At 39.5% G+C, this 22,299-nt stretch overlaps 1 protein-coding gene across 1 annotated transcript in view; it reads left to right on the plus strand.

The window, feature by feature from the left end:
* AGAP2 (ArfGAP with GTPase domain, ankyrin repeat and PH domain 2) overlaps positions 1 to 22,299 on the plus strand; it is a 201,412-nt gene that overhangs the window by 81,297 nt on the left and 97,816 nt on the right. The gene's annotated exons all lie outside the window — the stretch shown is intronic.

Genomic DNA, 22,299 nt, shown 5'->3' on the forward strand with positions numbered 1-22,299 from the left:
GCGAGGGGTCTGTAAATATTTTCACGGCCCTCTTCTTGATTACAATCAAAGGGAATATTTGGACAGGAACGGTAGGCACGCTGGTGCTCTTATGCACGCCCCTTACAGACCTCTTAGGAATGGGGTGAAGTCAATAGTAGATAGTCTTTGGTTAAAGCTTTGGGGATTTGGGGAAGAGACCACAGAGTCTGATAGTGCATTCCAGGCATTAACAACTCTGTTACTGAAGTCATATTTTCTGCAATCAAGATTGGAACGGTTCACATTAAGCTTAAACCTATTGTGTGCTCGTGCATTGTTGCGATTGAAGCTGAAGTAGTCTTCAACAGGAAGGACATTGTAACAGATGATTCTATGAGTTAAACTCAGGTCATGTCGAAGGCGGAGGAGTTAGGGTTAGGGTTAGGATTTTTTTATGTTTTTTTATTTCATGTATTTTTATGCAAATGATTTGTGGGACCTTATACATGAAGTTAGTGATGACACAGTCAAGGGTTGGCATATGTGAAGCTCCTATAGGCTGATTGAACACTTTAGGCATGCCACCTCCCCCGCACCCTCATTCTTAGGCACTGCCTAAGGCTAGATTGGTTTGAATTGCAGGAGAAACTGAACTGGTTTCCTATAGAGACACCTTCACCCATGGAATGCATGACCTATGCTTTACAAAACATTGTTGAATCATTATGCAATATATACTGTACAATGGTATACACAGGTCTTTGAGAAGACTTCTAAAGCTGTTATTAAATACATTAAATAACATTTCAAAAGATCAGGGAATTTGTCTATAAATGAAAAAAAGACTGGCTGAATAATTTTAACTGGGAAAAGAAATGAATTGCTGGTTCTGTCCCAAGTATTATTAAACTTTTTCTACAGCACTTATTAACTTGGAGTATAGATCTGCCAGTTTTTTCCCTATTAGTCAGGGGTGAAATCCAGCAGGTTCTAACAGTTTCTGGAGAACTGGTAGCGGAAATTTTGAGCAGCTGGGAGAACCAGCAAATACCCCCTCTGGCTGGCCCCAGAGTGGGGTGGGATGGAGATTTTGCAATATCCTTCTCCTGGAGTGGGGAGAGAATGGGGATTTTGCAGTACCTTCCCCTGGAGTGGGGTGGGAATGGAGATTTTGCAGTATCCTTCCCCTGAAGTGGGGGTGGGAATGAAGATTTTGCAGTATCCTTCCCCCACCACGCCCACTAAGCCACACCACCAAGCCGCCACGCCCACCAAGCCGCCACGCCCACCAAGCCACGCCCACAGAGTAGTAAAAAAAAATGGATTTCACCATTGCTATTAGTCTATTTCTATTTCTATTATTATTATTATTCTATTTTATTATTCTAGAATGGGATGGAATGGAACAGAATAGGATTGAATGATATACATACAATAGAATAAAATACATATTATACATAATATACATATACATATTATTCTATTCTATTCTGTTCTAAAAAATATGATATACTATTCTAGTCCAAAGAACAAGAAGAATGCTAAACTTGTTTACCAATCTTTGGGAACGTGGGAAACGGAAAAACAACCCAAATGACAAGTTGATAGAATGGGGGATGGGTAGGGTTGTAGGGGGTGGAGCTTTCTCAATGTCCTGTGGGAACTCCTCCAACTTCATCCCACTCCCCTCATCGACTCTACTGATCTGTCAGCAAGGCTATTTTTAGAGACAGACCTACTGATCTTCGAGAAGACTAGATGCATGTTCAGAAACAGCCTGAATGACAGAGGATCGGTGGGCATCCTGTCAATTGGACAATGTGAAACTTGGTCACACTCTTCCAAGCTATCCTGCTGCACTTCAGGAAGTGATTTCCTGCTGGCTGCTGACAACTGGCTGCGAAAACAAGCAAAGCCAGGGGACTCTACTGATCACTGTCCTTAAAATCTCCCACAATAAAACCATAATTAATTTCGTTGCACAAGATGCAATGACGATAAAGTACTACTACATAAGTATAGACTCCCTCACCTTGTTACTGAGCGTTGTAATTGAGGCTGATTACAACATGGTTGTCAGGGCAGCACAAATTTTATCGGCATGTTTTCCTGTTGAGTCAAAGCGTGGAGGAACGCACGGTAATGTGGCTGCGAGGAAGATTCCTAAGTTTTTAAACAGATGTCTTAAAGACTTCTGCAGCTAGGGACACCATTGTTAAGGTTTTTGTTTATTGTAGTTTATCACATTTATCAAGTCCGGTAAATAACAATTTGGGGTTATGTTTCTTTGGTTGTTTTCTTTGGCTTTTCTCTGGTGTTCTTGCCTGACTTGTCATGCCTTTATAGGATGGGAGCCTTTGTAGCAACAACTTTTCTTCATTCTGTACGAAGTACTTTCTATTGATGTTAAGCCAGTGGTGAAATCCAATTTTTTTTTACTACCAGTTCTGTGGACGTGGCTTGGTGGATGTGGTGTGGCTTGGTGGACGTGGCAGGGGAAGGATACTGCAAAATCCCTATTCCCACCCCACTCCTGGGGAAAGGATACTGCAAAATCTCCATTCCCACCCCACTCCTGGGGGAAGGAGACTGCAAAATGCCCATTCCCTTCCCACTCCTGGGGAAAGGATACTGCAAAATCCCCATTCCCACCCCACTCCTGGGGGAAGGATACTGCAAAATCTCCATTCCCACCCCACTCCTGGCGGAAGGATACTACACAATCCCCATTCCCTCCCCACTCCTGGGGGAAGCATACTGCAAAATCTCCATTCCCACCCCACTCTGGGGCCAGCCAGAGGTGGCATTTGCCGGTTCTCCAAACTACTCTAAATTTCCGCTACTGGTTTTCCAAAACCTGTCAGAACCTGCTGGATTTCACCCCTGTGTTAAGTACAGTAGAGGAATAAGATTAACTCAAGGGGAGAAACAACAGTGAGATACTACTGGAAACAATGGTCCAAGCCATGGCTTTTGTTCTTTGGCTCTCTAGGTACGAGAAACCCAAGGCTTCTTAATTTTAGTGTGATCCCCCCACCACTACCAAATTATTCTCGCCACCCAATAGTGAGCAGACAGTGTGGTTACTTAGCAACTACATCTATTCTACTACATACCTGTGATTTTTGGCCAAAAGAACACGGGTGACCAGGTGAGAGTAATGAATTCCTTTGTATGGTGGAAAATAGGAGTCCATAAATATCAACAGTGCCCTCCCTGTTGCTACTCTTGCTCCAAAGAAGCAAGGGAAATGCTTATTTTGTTACCTGGGTGTGAAAAGTGTTAGATGGTAAGGCAATCGAAATTGGATTTGTTCCATTACTGTACAGTGGGATATCCTGCGATCTCCCTCTGACTTAGCCCCCTTCTGTTCAGCCTGCCCTTTACCTCCTCCCCAGCCTGGAAATCTGTTGGCCAAGCTCTTTGAAGGCCTGTTGCAAAGGCAACAGGAATGGGGGGGAAAGCCCTTCTTACCCTAGCAAAACAGCCCTCTCCTGTAGACAGCCTAATCTTTGGATAGAAAAGGTTAGTCATAGCTATATTTAGCATTATAGCACTAAAGTAGTATAATTGTTATTGTACTAAAAGGCACTCTCACATTCTCAGAAGATCACCGATCATCTGGGAAACAGGAATATTGGCAGCATGACAGTTACATGTTCGTGTATGGCTGCATTTACATAGAATAGAATAATAGAATTGGAAGGGGCCTTGGAGGTCTTCTAGTCTAACCCCCTGCTCAGGCAGGAAACCCTATACCATTTCAGACAAATGGTTGTCCAATAGCTTCTTTAAAACTTCCAGTGTTGGAGCATTCACAACTTCTGCAGGCAAGTTGTTCCACTTATTGATTGTTCTAACTGTCAGGAAATTTCTCCTTAGTTCTAAGTTGCTTCTCTCCTTGATTAGTTTCCACCCATTGCTTCTTGTTCTACCCTCAGGTGCTTTGGAGAACAGCCCAACTCCCTCTTCTTTGTGGTGTAGGAATTTAGCACCCACCCCCCTCCTAGAAGAATGAAATATTTTAGAAAATATTTAAAAAGGCAGAATATATTTCCCTGGATGAGAAATGGAGAAACATGTTTTAAAGACAAAGCAGCTCCTGCAACTTCTACACCTTGTCAATGGGCCATCATCATCTGCAACATAATAGAACCCATCTAGCAACTGAAACTCACCACATGATACCTGGGAAGATTACATCAGCCAGCAAGGCTAGCTAAGACCCCCACCCCATGGGAGTCTGACAACCAATCAGGACACTCTTCCTGTGCCCCAGGAAATTCAAAGCTCAGAGAAATCATAAAGCCAGGGAGTGCACAGGATCTCAACCCTTTTCTGTTCAGGAACTCAAGCCATGTGATCCTGACCACCATTAAACCATCTTTCCAAGCAGCCTCCATGTTTCCAGTGTCTTTGTCCCCACTTGGAACTGAACCCAGATGGATATTTCTTCCAACAATGGCAACCCCTGAGATATCGGAACACTGCTATCATGTCTCCCCTAGTCCTTTTCATTAAACTAGACATACCCAATTCCAGCAACCGTTCTTTATATGTTTTAGCCTCCGGTCCCCTAATCATCTTTGTTGCTCTTCTCTGCTCTTTCTAGCATCTTTTTTACATCGTGGTTTTTTATATGCATGTCTGATTCCTGCACTGCATGTTATTTACAGAATTTAAAAGGCTGCCCATGCCGGTTAGCATCAGTTAGCTTTGTAAGAATGGATCTCCAATGAGTATCCATAAATCATCATAGTTTTACTAGTCAGCGGAGTTCAGCTACGTGCTGCTGTATGTAGACTCATTCATTCTGTTTTCCCTTTCAGAATTCATAAGGCCCAAACTCTGATGGCAACAGCTAACTTTGCATTAAATGGTCATCAAAATCAAGTTGCATTTTGGCACAGTGCAATACATGAACTCAGACAACTTGGTTTTAAGGTTTGTTTATTCTCGGAGTCTTGTGTGAATCCAACCAACTATGATTTATTCAATTCAATAAACTATTCCTTAGCAGGATGAATGACTTAGAATCATAGATTGGATTTATTATGCTAGCGATAATGTGACAATTGGCTTGCATGCTGTGCCAGCCCAGGCATTGTGGCTTATTCAGTACATCATCATAGTAAACTATGATTTAGCAGTCTAAGTCAACCCAGCATAGATTCACTGTAAGATGTGTTTGCTTCTTCAGACTTCCTAAGCTATGTATTTCTATTGCTAGATTTCTTTTGTCATGTAAAGGCAAAAGATTTTCTGCTTTCGTAGCTGGCTTGATAGCTGTGCTACAATCTATTTAATTATTTAAATAGATCTATTTGATAGGCCTATTTTTGTCTTTTGTTTGGGGACATTCACTGTCATTCCAGGCTTCCCACATATCACCTCCCCGTATATTCAGTCTCTGTCTTTGATGATGTGAGTACCTTTTACTGTTCCCATTAATGTTGATTTCACCGCTTGGTTTAATTATTCCTGCTGTTTCCCTACATTTTCACAGCTTTGGTTGCTATAACAACAAAATCTAGGATTTTTATTAAAAATCTAATGCATGTATTTGTTAGCTTTCTCCAATTTAGAGAGACGGCTGGATTTAACAAGGATATAAGTGGTGGAAATGTCCGGGACAATGCAGGATTGGCAGGACATTCTTTGCAGGGTGGATATTTATTTATTTATTCATTTCTAGGAATAAATAGGAAACAGGTTTCTGCTCTTGGGTTTAATAGTTCCATCTGTAATCACTACTGCATGGGCTTTTGAAAGGGTCTAGTTAGCAGCACAAGAAGTGCTTATAAAATCTGACCTGTGGTAAAACAGTAAGAGCTGCTTAAAGTTAATTCTAGTGTGGTTCGTATGGAGCAATTGGTTGCTTGAGAGAGAGAGCATGGTTCAGTGTTCTGACCTGTTTAATTTAGGTATATAAAGAGTCAGACCAAGACTTGGAAGCCCTAAATCAAGACCAAGAGGCAATGAGTAGCAGAATACCGATTTTGCATCAATTGATTTGAACAAATTACAAATCTGTGGCAGAGCAAAAAATAAATAAATAAATAAAACCTCCTAAATGCACTTAACTGTTGTGGTGGTGGTGCAGTGGTTAGAATGCAGTATTGCAGGCAGACTCTGCTTGCAACCAGGAGTTTGATCCTGACCAACTCACGATTGACTCAGGCTTCCATCCTTCTGAGGTGGGTAAAATGAGGACCCAAATTGTTGAGGGAAATATACTGACATTTGTAAATTGCCCAGAGAGTGCTGTAAAGCAATGTGAAGCAGTATATAAATCTAAGTGCCAATGCTAGTGCTGTTTATGACAGATTGACAAGATGGGGTCTGAAGTTTCACTTTAACTTTTTCCTCCATTCTTTCTGTTCTGTAAAGGGAGTGGGGGAAATGGAAGCTTTTCCCAAGGCAGTGACGTCTAAGGTGTGACATAGAGCAGGGGTCTCCAACCTTGGCAATTTTAAGCCTAGAGGACTTCAACTCCCAGAATTCTACAGTCAGCAAAGCTGGCTGGGGCATTCAATTCTGGGAGTTGAAGTCTTCCAGGCTTAAAGTTGCCAAGATTGGAGACCCCTGATATAGAGGGTGTGGTTTATGGGTGACTTTCCTAAGCAGTCTAATAATTGTACATGTGGTTTTGTCCATTTGGAAAACTATAATATAATCTAGGAGGAGATTGAGTAGCTGTGGGGGGGGGAATTATCTAATATTGGGTGTTTCTACCATAGCCAATAGTGCTGTACTACTTGGGACGACATGAGGGGTGAATAAACAGCAATATGTTTGACAATGAGATCTGGGTAGATTATTCAGTGAGAGCAAAGTGCCCTTCTACAGCTGTTCATTGAAATTCCGAAGAAGCTGAAGCCCAAAAGATATTAAGAAGGCTTTGAACAACTGCACTTCTTGGCCCCTTTAACAAGCATTTATCTTCCTAGGTCTAATGGTTATCTGCTCCTTCGTATAGTTGGATAAGTACATATAACAGAGTTGTTATATGGATATATAACAGAATTGAGAGTCCCTTGGACTGCAAGGCGAACAAACAAGTCAATCCTAGAGGAGATCAACCCTGACTGCTCCTTAGAAGGTCAGATCCTGAAGATGAAACTGAAATACTTTGGCTACTTAATGAGAAGGAAGGATTCACTGGAGAAGAACCTAATGCTGGAAAAGATTGAGGGGAAAAGAAGAAAGGGACAACTGGATGGAGTCACTGAAGCAGTCAGTGTGAGCTTAAATGGACTCCAGAAGATGGTAGAGGTCAGGAAGGCCTGGAGGAACATTGTCCATGGGGTCGCAATAGGTTGGACACGACTTCACAACTAACAACAATAAATAACAGAATTAGATAACCGAGTTGGATAACAGAATAACAGAGTTGGAAGGGACTTTGAAGGTCTTCTAGTCCAACCCCCTGCTCAGGCAGGAAACCCTGTACCCTTTCAGACAAACCGTTGCCTAATTTTTTCTTTAAAACTTCCAGTGTTGGAGCACCCACAACTTAATCTGGAGGCAAGTCGTTCCACTGATTAATTGTTCTCACTGTCAGGAAATGCCTCCTTCGTTCTAGATTGCTTCTCTCCTGGATTGTTTTTCATCTATTGAGATGTGGATCGGCTGAAGCTTCTGACAGTGGGTCTCAAGCATTTTGCATTGTGTATCTCAAGCATTTTGTGCATTGTGTAACCATGGTAATCATCTAACAAAGCGCTTGCTTCTTGCTACACCAAGACAGACAGTAATATTCCTTTTATCCGTTCAGTGGAATTCATGGGGTAGGCAGCTTTGTATGTAAATCTACCATTCTTGTGATTTGAGCTGGACTCTGAGCAGTTTTCAGAATTGTTGGCATCTTGATATTCCATCAGTTAAATATTGTTATACTTCTCTGCCTGTATACTCCGTAGGGCCTTTGTCCCCTTGCATCTAACCATGGCAGAAACATGTTCTGACACCATTTTTCTGCAGTGGCTCTGTGACATTGCCTTCAGCTTAACCATAACCCACGAGTAAAATATGCTTAAATCACCCTTAGCTGCAAGAATGTCTTACGTTTTCTCCCTTCTTCCAATACTGTCGAAGGGCAGCCTCAAGGTATGTTCGTCACTCACTGTCTTGAAGAGGTGAGGTGACTGGGAGCAGAGTGAACACAGGTAGGAGAAGGATTTGTCATGGGAATTTCAATTTTTCCAGCACAAGAATAGAGAGACAAGCACTTCAGCTCAGCAGTAGCAAAAGGCTCAAAAAAAGTCTTCGGATTGCAGCCCTGAGTTCAAATGACGTTGGAATCTTGCATAAAGCCTGCTATGGGGGCAGGATTTAAAAGTGGTACTGCACATGTTCTCTTGTGTAAGATTTCTTTTTTTATTATTATTATTACTTTTTTCTAACATTACAAACAAAGAAAAGAAAAAAAAATACATTATTCCACCCTTGTGCTATACATAAAAAAGGAAGATTTGGGTCTTTGGATATGTCCTCATGATTGCCAAAATCCACGTTCTCGAGGTACAGGTACCGAGGTGTCCAATTTTCCAAGCGTATAGTCCACGAATGGTTTCCAAATCTTCCAGAAAATATCTTCTTTATACACACCACTTCTAATTTTAATATCACATGTCATTTTATCATTTAAAGCCAATTTCCACATTTCAGAATTCCACTCTTCTATTCTAAAAATCACATCTAGTTTCCAATATCTAGCTATTATAATTCTACCTATTATAATCATAATTCTAATCAATTCTTTTTCATATTTTGTTAATTCTATTTCCTTAATTACCAACAATAATATAGTTTCCACTCTCAATGTTATTACTTTCCCCATCATTTCAAATATCATTTTCTCCAATTGTTGCCAAAACTTTTAACCTTATCACAATTATACCACATATGTTCATAAGTCCCCAATTCCATCTCACATCTCCAACATTTTTTACTAATTTTTTTATCCATTTGTGACAATCTTACTGGAGTCAAATACCATTTCCAAACAACTTTATAATTATGCTCTTTAATCCTTATAGATAAAGTTCTCATAATTCTACTATTCCAATTCACATTCCAATCTGACTCTGGTATTTCAATATTAAGATCTTTTTCCCAATTTGTCCTCATCACTCTTTGTAATTTTTCATCAGAGTTTATAATCTTATAAACCCTACTAACGAGTCCCTTTAGCCCAATTTCATCTTTCATAATCCGAGATACTAAATATTCAAATTCAGTTTCACATCTATTTATCGAATAATTTTCCCTTAATTTTTTTGTCCATTTGTATCTGTCTATCTGTATTTTTTCAAACCAACTTAACCCTAATTTTTCAATAATTTCTTTATTCCTCCTTTCATTTTCCATAACTTTTAACCAATCTCTAATAATTTCTATATTTTCCTCTTTAATCACTTCATTACGTCTTATATTATTTTTAATCGGCCAATTTCCAATTGTCTTCCCCAAAAAGATTATATCCGGAATTAAAATTTTAACAAATTTATTCCACATTTTACTTAATCCCTTTAACCAATAACTTCTAATTACACATTTTGCTTTATCTAAAAACCACCTTGATCCAAATTTCTCTATATCCCTTAACTCTAAGTCTCTCCAATAGTTATCTTCACCTTTAAGTATTTTTACCACTATCCGGATACCATATGCACAGTAATAATTAAATAATTTGGGGATTCCTAATCCACCTTCCTTTTGATTTTGATACCACATTTTCTTCACTAATCTAGATCTTTTTCCACCATTGCAAAATTTGTCCAATTTTTCTGATATCCTTCAATATCTTTCTCTGTCAAATTTAGTGGTAGCATCTCGAATAAAAAGTTGAACTTGGGTAGCAACATCATCTTACACATTGCAATTCTACCAAACCAAGACAACTTTAAAATTTTATATTTATCTATCTTCTTCTCAATTTCGTTAATCACCACATCATAATTAAGTTTTTCAATTCTTTAACCTTGGTGAAAGCACTATACCCAAATATTTCAATGTATTTTAATCCTTATCCCAAATTGCTCTTGCATATTCTCAGACTCATTACCATTACTATCCATCAATAATTCTGACTTTGACCAATTTACTTTCAATCCTGTCATTTCCTCAAATTCTATCAAATGCTTATATATCTTTTCAGATCTTTCTCTACATTTTCAAAATAATTAAAGTATCATCCGCATACAAATTTATCTTATACCCTTATATCCTTCTAATTCTTCATCTTTTCTATCATTTTGTCAATATTTCCATAGCCAATAAAAATAATGTTGGGGACAAGGGACATCCTTGTCTCGTACCCTTCTAATTTTATCTCTTCAGTTAATATTCCATTCACCTTCACTCTTGCACTACTTTTTGATACAATTTTGAAATAACATGTATAAACTTATTACCAAAGCCTAAAGCCTCCACAATTACTTTAATAGTTTCCCATTGTACAGAATCAAAAGCTTTAAAATATCCAATGATACTATACCAATTTTATCACCATTATATTCAGCTACATCTATAATATTTAATACTCTTCTAACAATATCACTCATATATCTGCCCTTCACATAACCTACTTGATTATAACTTATATATCTATCTATAAATCTATTTAATCTATTACTTATAATAGCAGTAAATATCTTTGCATCCTGATTAATTAAAGAAATGGGCGATAGGACTCAATCCTTTCTAAATCTTTATCTGGTTTAGGAATTAGGGATATCACCGTTCTATTCCATGACGAAGGAACTTCTCCACCATGTAATATTCCATTGAATAATTTTGCAATCTTGGTATTATTAATTCTTTAAATTCTTTATAAAACTCAACAGGTAATCCATCCTCACCTGGAGCTTTCCCTAATTTTAATTTTTGTATTATTCCATTAATCTCATCTTGTGTTATATCTTCTTCCATCAATTCCTTATATGTTTGATCAATTTTCACCACATACTTTTCTAAATAGCTTTGCAATTTTCCCGATTAATTGGTTTCTTTGAATATAGATTCTGAAAAATTTCTAACCACTTCACATTTCTCTAATTTTTGTAACATCTTATACCTCTGTCATCTATCAAAGCTCCAATTTCTCTCTTCTCTCTTTTATTTTTCACCATCTTTGCCAATAACTTAGAATTTCTATTACTAAATTCAAAAAAATTCCTATTTAAATATCTCAAATTTCTTTTTACTAACTCTGTATCCTCTTCTATCATTTTATTTCTTAACATATTAAGCTCCTGAAGAATTTTTTTTTCTTTAGTAAGCAAAAATTGATTTTCCAATTCTTTAATCTGATTTTATCTCTTTCCATTTTAGTTTTATAATTTTTATATTTCCTACTTGATAATTTAATACTCTCCCCTCTAAACACCGCTTTCATCGCATCCCAAACAATTTCAAATTTAACCTCCCCATTATCATTTAATCTCCAACTTTCCTCCAATTTTTAAGTATCCATTTTTTATCCTTTTCATTTTATACAGTTTCTCCTCATATCTCCAATAACTTCTTTTTCTCAAAATTAAAATCTAAATCCACCATAACTTCTGCATGATCAGAATCTTTAAAATTCCCACATCTACCTTATCCACATTATTCAACAAATCTTTAGAAAGAAAAATATAATCAATTCTAGAATATGTATTATATATCTTAGAGAAAAAGTGTATACTCTTTCAATTCCTTTAACCTCTCTCCACATCCACTACACCGTTTGAAGCATCCACTTATTTAAAATCCCCATTTTATTTGCTCCTCCACAGCGAGTGGGGTTAGTACTATCTATTTTATCTCTGATTAAATTAAAATCCCCAGCCACAATTACTTTCCTACACTTTCATTCTCCAAAATTTTGTTATTTTTCAAGAAATTCTCTTTGTTTTCATTCGGTAAATATAAATTAACAAGTGTCACTTTTTCCTCATTAAGATTTCCAACAATTATTACATATCTTCCATCTTCATCCAAAATTACCTGATGTTTTCAAAATACACCCTATCTGATATCAGTGTTGCAACTCCTCTGGCTTTTGAAGTTCCAAATGCTTTTTCATATATTTGCATACCTTTTATATACATTCTATTTGAATCTTCAGATTTCTGATGGGTTTCTTGTAAAAATAAAATATCTGGTAAATCTCTTTTAATCTTAAATTCCAATCTTCTTCTTTTAATCTGATTCCCTGTACCCTTCACATTCCATGACATTATTTTTATAACTCCCATTTAAACTGTAAATTTTTCAATCCTAGCCCCTCCTCTTCCTTTCTGTGCCCAAAACCCAACATTGAACTCCCATATAACAGACATTTAACATAAAAAAGCAATAAAAAAACAAAAAAAGACAAAAGACAAAACAAACAATAAAAAACAAACAATCTTCTTCCCCCACATCCTCATCAGTTTCGCCTCTATAAAGAGAATGGGGGAGAGGGGACGTGCCAATGTCCAGGTCACTTCTTTCGGGCTGTCTATTTAAATTCATCACTCAAGAAAAAAGAAAGTGGTAGCTCTCTCCCGCATTCAGCTTCATATTTTCCAAGACTCTTATCTACTTCTTCTCCTACTGTATCCTCACGACTTTTCTTCTGTTCGACCAACACAGGTGAGATTTCCTTCCTCTTTAACCCTTTAAGGTCTTGCCCCCCAATAGCCCCTTTTTCTTCTTCTGGTGTTGATGTTTCCACATGTATTCCACCCATCTTAAGCATTTGATCTTTTATCTCCGTTAAATCTTCCTCCTTGATCAGTCCAAGCTCCTGTAAATATAGTATTGCATCTATGTCCGGGGTAATTGTACGCATCCTTCCTTTATAAAAAAATTTCAATTGTTGTGGTGGCCTCCAATTATATTTAATTCCGTTATCTCTCAAAACCTTTGTAATTGGTTTTAAAAAAAATCTCCATGCCCTTTCTTCTCTTGATATATCCGGGAAGACTTGAATAGTCTTCCCTTCAAACTTCAAAGCATCTCCCATCTCTCTCACCTTGGCCATAACTTCCAGCTTATCACCAAGATTTGCAAACCTGACAAGCACATTCCTTTTGGAACCATTTTGCCTTCTATATCCAATTCTAAAAACACTTGCCAGATCTGCTATTGTAAACGTAATTTGCGTGTCGAGATCATTAATCCATTTTAAAACCCGCTGTTTCAAATTATCTACCTTTTCTTCTTGAATCCCTCGAATAACCAAATTATATTTCCTCATCTCTTCTTCCAGGAGACAAATTCTCTTGTCTTGCTGCTCATTTTTGTAAAATATTTCACCAATTTGCCGATCCACTTTTGCCTCATGTACATGAATCTGCTCAAGTTCATCTTTAATAATTGTCATTTCCACTGTTTGCTTTGCAAAATTTTCATTCATTTCTTGTTTCATTTTTTTCATTTCCAATGTCAAATTATCCATACGCTCCTATAATCCTGCTATTTTTTCCCCAATTTTGTTTAAAGCCGCAGCAACTTGCTGCATTTCTGAAGGTTGTTGAGTCATTTTAAAAAGTTTTCAAACTAGTATTTCAAACCACTTTTGCAGAGGGTCTTAATGAAGATCAAGGGACAGCAATTTTTTAATTGAAGCCGAAGCGGCTTATTTTGCACTCGAAAGTTTATCTCTCAACAGCTTGTGATTCATAGTCACTCCACAGAGAGCACAGATAACTTCACAGCTTTCAAACAATAATCAGCGCCATTTTTTCTCCACGTCAGCAAAGAAAAAGAAAAAAAAATTACTGCTTCATTCCAACTTAAACTTCAGAGAAAAATTCTTTCCTTTTGTTATCTGTGATCATAAAAGCGCATAAACAAGCTGTTAATTTCCTCTTTAAAAAAAAATAGTCCGTTAGAAGACAACGCCCAGTAAAATCCTGCTGCTCCGGTCAAGTTTTCCCACACAAAAGATCAATTTAATCTTCAATTAAACTCTTCTCATTAACAAATTCAGTCTTTAATATTCACACCTTGGCCTCAGCAGTAAAACACAGAACACGATGTTTGTAATAGCAAAAGCGAAAGACAGCAATTTATTCCAAACTCAATCGTGCCTGCCGGCCAGCTGATCACCCCCACGCTGTAAAAACTCTATAATTCAAACAGTTTCAGATGACCTACCGGTTTTAAATTCAGTCTGCTGGGCTGTTAACACTTTCACTTCACAATTTATTAACTTTCATCCATAACGGTGCATTCCAAACACGTAAATCCTCATAAATCTTCATTAATAAGCCCTGTGAAGTGAAGGAAAGGTCTTCACCCCACCACGGTCATGGCCACGCCCCCTCTTGTGTAAGATTTCTTTCTCAGCTTGTTGGGCAAACAGGATCCATTTGTACAGGTAGTCCCTGACTTACAACAGTTCATTTAGTGACCGTTCGAAGTTACAACTGCACTGAAAAAACTTTTTTCATCTCCATTGTAAGTGTGGACAGTCACAAAAGGAAGACTACTTGTATTTCATAGAAATGCAGTGCAGAAAAGGAGTGAGAAGTAGTGGGCAACATAAATTATAGGCAGGAGATAAGAAAAATAATATGTAGAATTTACTGTTGTTCGCTCCCTTTTCCCTGACACAATTATTGTGGTGTTCACGTATTTCTTGTTGCATCAGACAATCTATCTAATATTCCCTGCAAATCATTCAGGTTATACATTCATCCATAAATATGTTTAAGAATCTAATTATTTTTCATACGGGTTTTTTTCCTGTATTTATTCTACTTTTGCTCTGGCTTTCACTTCTTCACTTCTTTTTGTTTTTTTCCATATCTTTTTTTCTGAAGACCTATTCTCCATACTAATAGAAAATGTCTGTCTCATCTTCAGAACTGTTCAACATCCTTGTAACATTTAGTTCTTCTCAGTCTATCATATAATCAAATCAATCGTGTTTTTAGGTTTGTATTTATTCTTTTGCCATGTGTCTGCCTGAATAGACCAGTGCTTACGCTATATATTTGAAATTAACAGGGTTTCTTCTAAGCAAATATTCATCAATCGCTATTCTTATTCATTCTGGAGCTTTTGAATATCCCAATCATTCTTTCTATACTCTCTAGCCTTGTTCCACCCTCCATTCATATCACATAACAGTTTCGTTCCCCTCTTGGATTACCGTATTTTTCGGAGTATAAGACGCACCTTTTTCTCCCCAAAAAGAGTGTGAAAATCTGGGTGCATCTTATACTCTGAAAAATACGGTACATACAGTAATAATGGTCTGCAATTTCCAATCTCTGGTCCTTATATCAATATCTATGGGCCTGTCTGATGCTGACCGTAACATATGGCTTGGAATTTAAGAAGATTAAATGGTAAAAAGTATTAATTAATTATTGAAATTAAAGATATATTGTGTATGATCCAAAGAAAATTGGGAAAAGAGGTGTTAGAGCTGAATGAAGCTGTCTGAGCTTATATAATATAATATAACAGAGTTGGAAGGGACCTTGGAGGGCTTCTAGTCCAATCCCCTGCCCAGGCAGGAAACCCTATACCATCTCAGTCAGATGGTTATCCAACATTTTCTTAAAAATTTCCAGTGTTGGAGCATTCACATCTTCTGCAGGCACGTCCTTCCACTTATTAATTGTTCTAACTGTCAGGAAATTTCTCCTTAGTTCTAAGTTGCTTCTTTCCTTGATCAGTTTCCACCCATTGCTTCTTGTTCTACCCTCAGGTGCTCTGGAGAACAGCCCGACTCCCTCTTCTTTGTGGCAACCCCTGAGATATTGGAACACAGCTATCATGTCTCCCCTAGTCCTTCTTTTTATTAAACTAGACATACCCAGTTCCTGCAACCGTTCTTCATATGTTTTATCCTCCAGTCCCCTAATCATCTTTGTTGCTCTTCTCTGCACTCTTTCTAGAGTCTCAGCATCTTTTTTACATCGTGGCGACCAAAACTGAATGCAGTATTCCAAGTGTGGCCTTACCAAGGCATTATAAAGTGGCACTAACACTTCACGTGATCTTGATTCTATCCCTCTGTTTATGCAGCCCAGAACTGTGTTGGCTTTTTTGGCAGCTGCTGCACACTGCTGGCTCATATCTAAATGGTTATCCACTAGGACCCCAAGATCCCTCTCACAGGTACTACTATTGAGCAAGGTACCACATATACGGTATGGAGCAGAGTTAATGAATATACAGGAAAGAAGATGCAAATTACAAATTAAAAAGCAAAAATGTGTATGAGAAACCATAAACCAATATAATTTAGGTTGTTATGAGTTCAGATGTGCTGTAAACTGCAACTATCACAAATCTGGATCCTTAGATTACTCTGAACTCATAACAACCTAAATTATATCGGTTTATGCTTTCTCATATACCATACACTTTTGCTTCTTAATTTGTAATTTAAACCTTCTCCTTCCTGAATATTCATTGCTCCATAAGATCAGACAGCTTCATTCAGATCTAACACATCTTTCCCGAGTCTCTTTGGTTCATATCCAATATATCTTTAATTTCAATAATTAATTAATGCTTTTTACCATTTACTCTTCTTAAATTCCAAACCATATGCCCGTGATGGTGAACTTTTTCAGCACTGAGTGCTGAAAAGGGAGAGTGTGCGTGTGGGCTTTGTGTGCATGTGTGCGTGTTCGTTGGAGATGCACCCTGGAAGAGAAGCTGCCAAGTGGGCATGCACGTGCTGGGAAATCAACTTCCGGTTTTCAGCGTGCACATGCACACTGGCAAGCTTGTCTTCCGGTTACTGGCACACAAGCGCACACAATGATCAGCTGGCTGGCGTGCATGCGCACAATGGAAAGCTGAAGACCAGCTCTTCCAGTTTTCAGCACTGCTGCACATGCAAAAAACAGCTGACCATCGTGTACGTATGCACATCAGAAACCTGGAAGAGGAATGGGCACCACTGCACATGCCAGCCGATATGGTTCCATGTGCCACTTCGGCACATCACGGCCATATGCTATGGTCAGCATCAGATGGGCCCATAGATATTGATGTCTGCTCTTCCATTATGCCTTTGCATAATCACAGTTATTACATCTTACCTGCTATTTAGAAAAGGAGAGACTGAATTAATAGCCCTTAGCCTTATGCCATATGTAATATTCCCCATTAACTGGAAGAATAGTTAATTTTGGCCTACATGGGCCAGGATACAAAGCAAGCCCAGTGTTACCCCAATGTAAGATAGGATTTCTAATTTATTTTGCAAACCACATACAATGACCCATACTCTGACCAAGCCTAAGATACATGCAGTGACTTAACACAAGTCTTTATAGTGATTTTTTTTTGTATAACAGACTTTTTCCATTAGCACTTCAAAAAGATGGTAGACAATGTAAATCTCAATTTAGTCAATAAAGAACTGCAAAGCATGATATAGCCATATGATGGTGTTTGCTCTGACCAATTCTATTTGTCATAGCCTCAATGGATATTTAAAAACAGTGATACTAAGACCGATCAAATTTCTTTCCAGAGCCCATCTTTATTTAAGGATAGATAAATCTAGGTCTAGATATATATAGGTCATTTCCTACTAGCTGTTTATAGCATGGAAAATGGTTTTGCATACTGTAGTAACTTCTGATTCTGAATCCATTCCACATTGGTGCATAAAGGTAAAGGTTCCCCTGCACATGCGTGCTAGATTTTTCCGGCTCTAGGGGGCAGTGCTCATCTCCGTTTCTAAGCTGAAGAGCCAGTGCTGTCCAAAGACGTCTCCGTGGTCATGTGGCCGGCATGACTAAATGCCGAAGGCACATGGAGCTCTGTTACCTTCCCACCAAAGTAATCCCTATTTTTCTACTTGCATTTTTTATGTGCTTTCGAAACTGCTAGGTTGGCAGAAGCTGGGACAAGTAACGGGAGCTCACCCCGTTACGCGGCGCTCGGGATTCGAACCGCTGAACTGCTGACCTTCTGATCGACAAGCTCAGTCTTAGCCACTGAGCCACCGCGTCCCTGCATTGATGCATACCTGCTTCTAAATTGAGGAGTGGATTTCTGTCCTTGTAGAGGTAGCTCCTAGCAGATTTCAGCCAAGCGTTTCTCTGTGGATAATCAGTTTTTCAAATGGAGCACCATGTTGGTTTAAACTAGAGTTAAGTGTGCCCATATCAGTAGATGCAAAGCTGTTTCTGGAAGCAACCTTCTGGAAGAAAGTGTTTTCTGCAGTGGCAGCAAATATGTGAATATGAACATATCCATGTGAAAGCTTCCTCTCCAGCATAGTGAAATAACTTGCAACCCATGTAGAGAATTGTAGTGATTATGATGTAAGTACAATTGGCTAGAATTGCTCCCTCAGCACTTTGGAGAGGAAACAGCCAGTGCAGAGTAGACCAGGCTTGCTTTTTCAGTATGAATAATTTTCAATAGTGCTGTCAATTGGGATATTTAGAGGCAAGTAGCATTAATTGGCCCCTTTTTTTCTGGCAACATCCTATTGTTGGTGGGACGAACGCATACAGAAACTCTGGAGACGGACACATATCAGCAGGACTTAAGAGATAAGGATGGGCTTATGTGTACTTGCTTAGTACTTATTTTGAAAAACATGGTCCTTTTACCTAAGGCCGTGATGGCGAACCTATGGCACGAGTGCCACAGTTGGCATGCAGAGCCATATCGGAGGGCACACAAACTCAGCTCCGGCGCCCTTGCACCTGCTGGCCAGTTGATTTTCAGGCCTTTTGGGCCCACCAGAAGTAGGGAAACAGGCTTTTTCCTGCCTCCAGAGGGCCTGGGGGTGGGTGGGGAAGGCCTGTTTTTTGTTCCCCCCAGGCTCCAGAGCCTCTCTAGGAGCCTGAGGAGGGTGAAACCGGCCATACCCCACACACCCCGGAAACCCTCCGGAGGCCAGAAACAATCCATGCTTGGGGGGGGCAGGGTGAATAGAATTATGGGTGTGGGCCCACGCCCGCACGACACCCCCCGCGCTCTCCCTGCTTTTGGCACGCGATGGCAAAAAGATTAGCCATCACTGACCTAAGGCTTTGGCATGGCTCCTGACATGGTGCCACACCCCTTTGTTCTCAAGCTGGCGTCATGGCAAGCTGACTTTCTTCTGGTTCAATTGGCCAAAATCTATGGTTGCCAAACTTCCACTTTTCTCATTATCCCGGCCTTCTTGCAATTTTGAACTACTTGTTGAGAAGGAGGCAAGATATGTAACCCACTTATATACTTACGAACATGATAAAATAATGAAGGAAGATACGGTTTTGTTGATATTTAAAGAGGCTTTAATGATTGGCTGCGTTCCCATACAACATTAAGCCATGTTAGGTATTTTGTTTTTTTGTTTTTTTGCAGACAGTAGCCGATTATGCTGATTCAGTCACTGAGGCTTATTAAAAACGGCTTTTAAATTACAGGTAATTGAACATAGCCAATTATGGCTTACTATAAACCATTATTATTGTAAACATTTAATGAACTAGGTCAGTACTGGATTAGATTAGGAATAGGCAAAATGTTGCCCTTCACATATTTTTGGACGAACATCCATCAAACTAGCTGACCAATAATTAGATTGTAGTGACTGTATTACAAACATCGGGGGTACTTGGCTGTATGACTCTGAAATAAGTTCCCTATAATGCAAGACTATATTTCTGTATGATCGGGTTCACAAAACACAAACATACTAGGCTAAAATAATGTTCACTTTTTGGGGATGTTACTTTTTTGTACGAAACCAGCCAATGTACTATGAAAATATAACTACACGGACTTCTTGCTATTTTGTATGTATGTAGAAATAGTCATAGGTTATGCTTAGGTTAGGGTTAGTGGTGATTGGTCTGGATTCCACTTGACATGTTGTCTACATAGCCTCTGTAATGTTCAACAATCATTCATTGCTGTAACATGCATCCAATAAATCCAATTAAGTTTATTTATTTATTTGTAAAATTTATATGGTTGCCCATATAGCTCTGGGTTATAACTCTGCATACTACAAGTGCTTAATAAACCATAAACAGAAGTCAAATTATTTTTTTTGTAAAAAAATGCAAATTTTAATTTAATAATGAAGCAAAGTATATCGTAGTGTGATTTATAAAATTCAGGGTTTTGTTTGCATACCATTTTAAACCATAGTTAACCGAACTAACACTTTCACTGTGTTTTGTTCATTTGTGACTTAGTATTGCATGAACTACTAGTGTAGTTGATAAAACATGATACATGGATCAGTATATGGGGAAAACTGACCTAACAATAGTTTACAGAGTAGTTAAGGAAAATTGTGTAGCAGCCTATGCAATCACACCAGTAGTGGGTTTCAGAATGTTTTACTATGGGTTGTGTGGGTGTAGCTTGGTGGGCGTGGCATGGCTTAGTGGGTGTGGCAGGGGAAGGATACTGCAAAATCCCCATTTCCGCCCGATCAGCTGGGACTTGGGAGGCAGAGAATAGATGGGGGCGGGGCCAGCCAGAGGTGGTATTTACCAGTTCTCCAAACTACTCAAAATTTCCACTACCGGTTCTCCAGAACCGGTCAGAACCTGCTGAAATCCACCTCTGAATCACACCCTAACTTCCCCTTATATCCTGAATGAGGTAATGTGGCAACACATTCTATCTAGGATCTAGAACATGGTGAATCAAATGTCTGGAGCATTCAAAAAACTGCCAGCCATTTTCTAATGGTTAGATTTAGGACTAAGTAGGGCAGAGGTCTTCAAACTTGGCAGCTAGGCTGGCTGGAGAATTCTGGGAGTTGAAGTCCATAAGTCTTAAAGCTGCCAAGTTTGAAGACCTCTGATGTAGGGGAAAAAGAGACAGAGTCTGGGGGCAGAGTCAAGAGCGGAATCAGCCTAGAGTCCTTACAATCCTACAAGTGAGCCAAGTCCAGCTCTCCTTGAATTCCATGAGCTAGCACCAATTTAGTGCCGATTCTTGTGCATTGGCAGAGCAAGAAGTCACCTTAATTGGAACATGGGATCCTGATTCTTTGCACCTGACAAACTATTTGTACCCTATGACTATCATTAAGTGTTGTAAGTCTTGTACCTTGACGAAGGTATCTTTTCTTTTATGTACACTGAGAGCATATGCACCAAGACAAATTCCTTGTGCGTCCAATCACTCTTGGCCAATAAAAAAATTCTATTCTATTCTATTCTATTCTATTCTATTCTACGTGGCGAAATGACCAATGATCACGTGGTAGCCCCTGAGATTTTGTGTGTGTGTGTGTGCAGCCCAGATTTGGTGGCGGTGGTGCTGCTACACCCTTGCTATCCCAATGGATGAGACCGCACTGTTTCCCCAGGGCAAATATCCACAAAGCCTGATGTTCTCCGCAGCACCAAACACTTATTGTGGCTAAATCAATAGTGCATTAAAAAAGGCAGATGACCAACTCCAGACACCTTAACTATGTCTCTCTTGCCTGATGGAGGCATCCCGCTTGTCCGGCTTCTGTGAGAAAGGAAGGCAAAGGGCAGATGGTGGGAGTGGGGGGGGGGCGCTAAGCAGGGCGGGCTCCCTAGCCACCTGTAACTACACAGGGAACCCCCCCCCTTCCTTCTCTAGTTACCCCACCGATCCCATGGCAGGCAAGGCATTAGGCAGCGGAGGCTACCCTCCAGATGTGGGCCTTCCCAGCACTTTGCAGTAGATTTGACTGATGACCTTGGCAACGGGGCGAGCTGAAGAAGTCAATTAGCGTGGCTAATTTAGCTCTGCGTCGAAAGATGTAACATCTGCGCTCACCGCCCGCCCGCCCCCCTCCCTCATCCCTCTCTTCCCTTTTGGCCGGCACCGGAAGGGCGTGTTAGGTTCAGACATGCCCTAATAGGACCCCGCCCCGTATAATGTCTGAAGAGCGGGCTGAGGAAAGGGAAGAGATCTTGTGTGTAGCAGATCCAGTCCGGGATTTCCTCGTGTCTCGGCAAAAAAAAAAAAAGCAAAAAAGCCCTCACTTCTTGGCGTGTGTCTATTCAATGTGATAACTCTCCAGATCTCGATTCTCTCCCGCCTCCCCCTCTTTTTCCCCCCCCCTCTTTTTTTATTAAAGAAAAAAAATTAAATCCTTTTCCTTTCTCTTCCCATTCTTTTCCTCTTCCCTCAGGACCGTCGGATACAGCAAGCGATCGTGACACAGGGAAGAGCTTCCGTTTTTTTTGTTTTTTTTCTCTCTCTCCGGGAATCAGCCTCAGCGAAGGGGTTGGCTGCTAGTGCTGACATAGCTCGGCTTTTTTTTTTTTTTTTATGATTTCCACGCGTTTTTTTTTCCCCCACCCACCGCCGCGATCTCCGCATTTCTGCCTGCCGCTAGCCGCTGCTTTCCGCCGGTGCTTCTAGAAAGAAGCAGCTTGC

Source organism: Ahaetulla prasina, chromosome 2, assembly GCF_028640845.1.
Source record: "Ahaetulla prasina isolate Xishuangbanna chromosome 2, ASM2864084v1, whole genome shotgun sequence".
Lineage (NCBI taxonomy): Eukaryota > Metazoa > Chordata > Lepidosauria > Squamata > Colubridae > Ahaetulla > Ahaetulla prasina.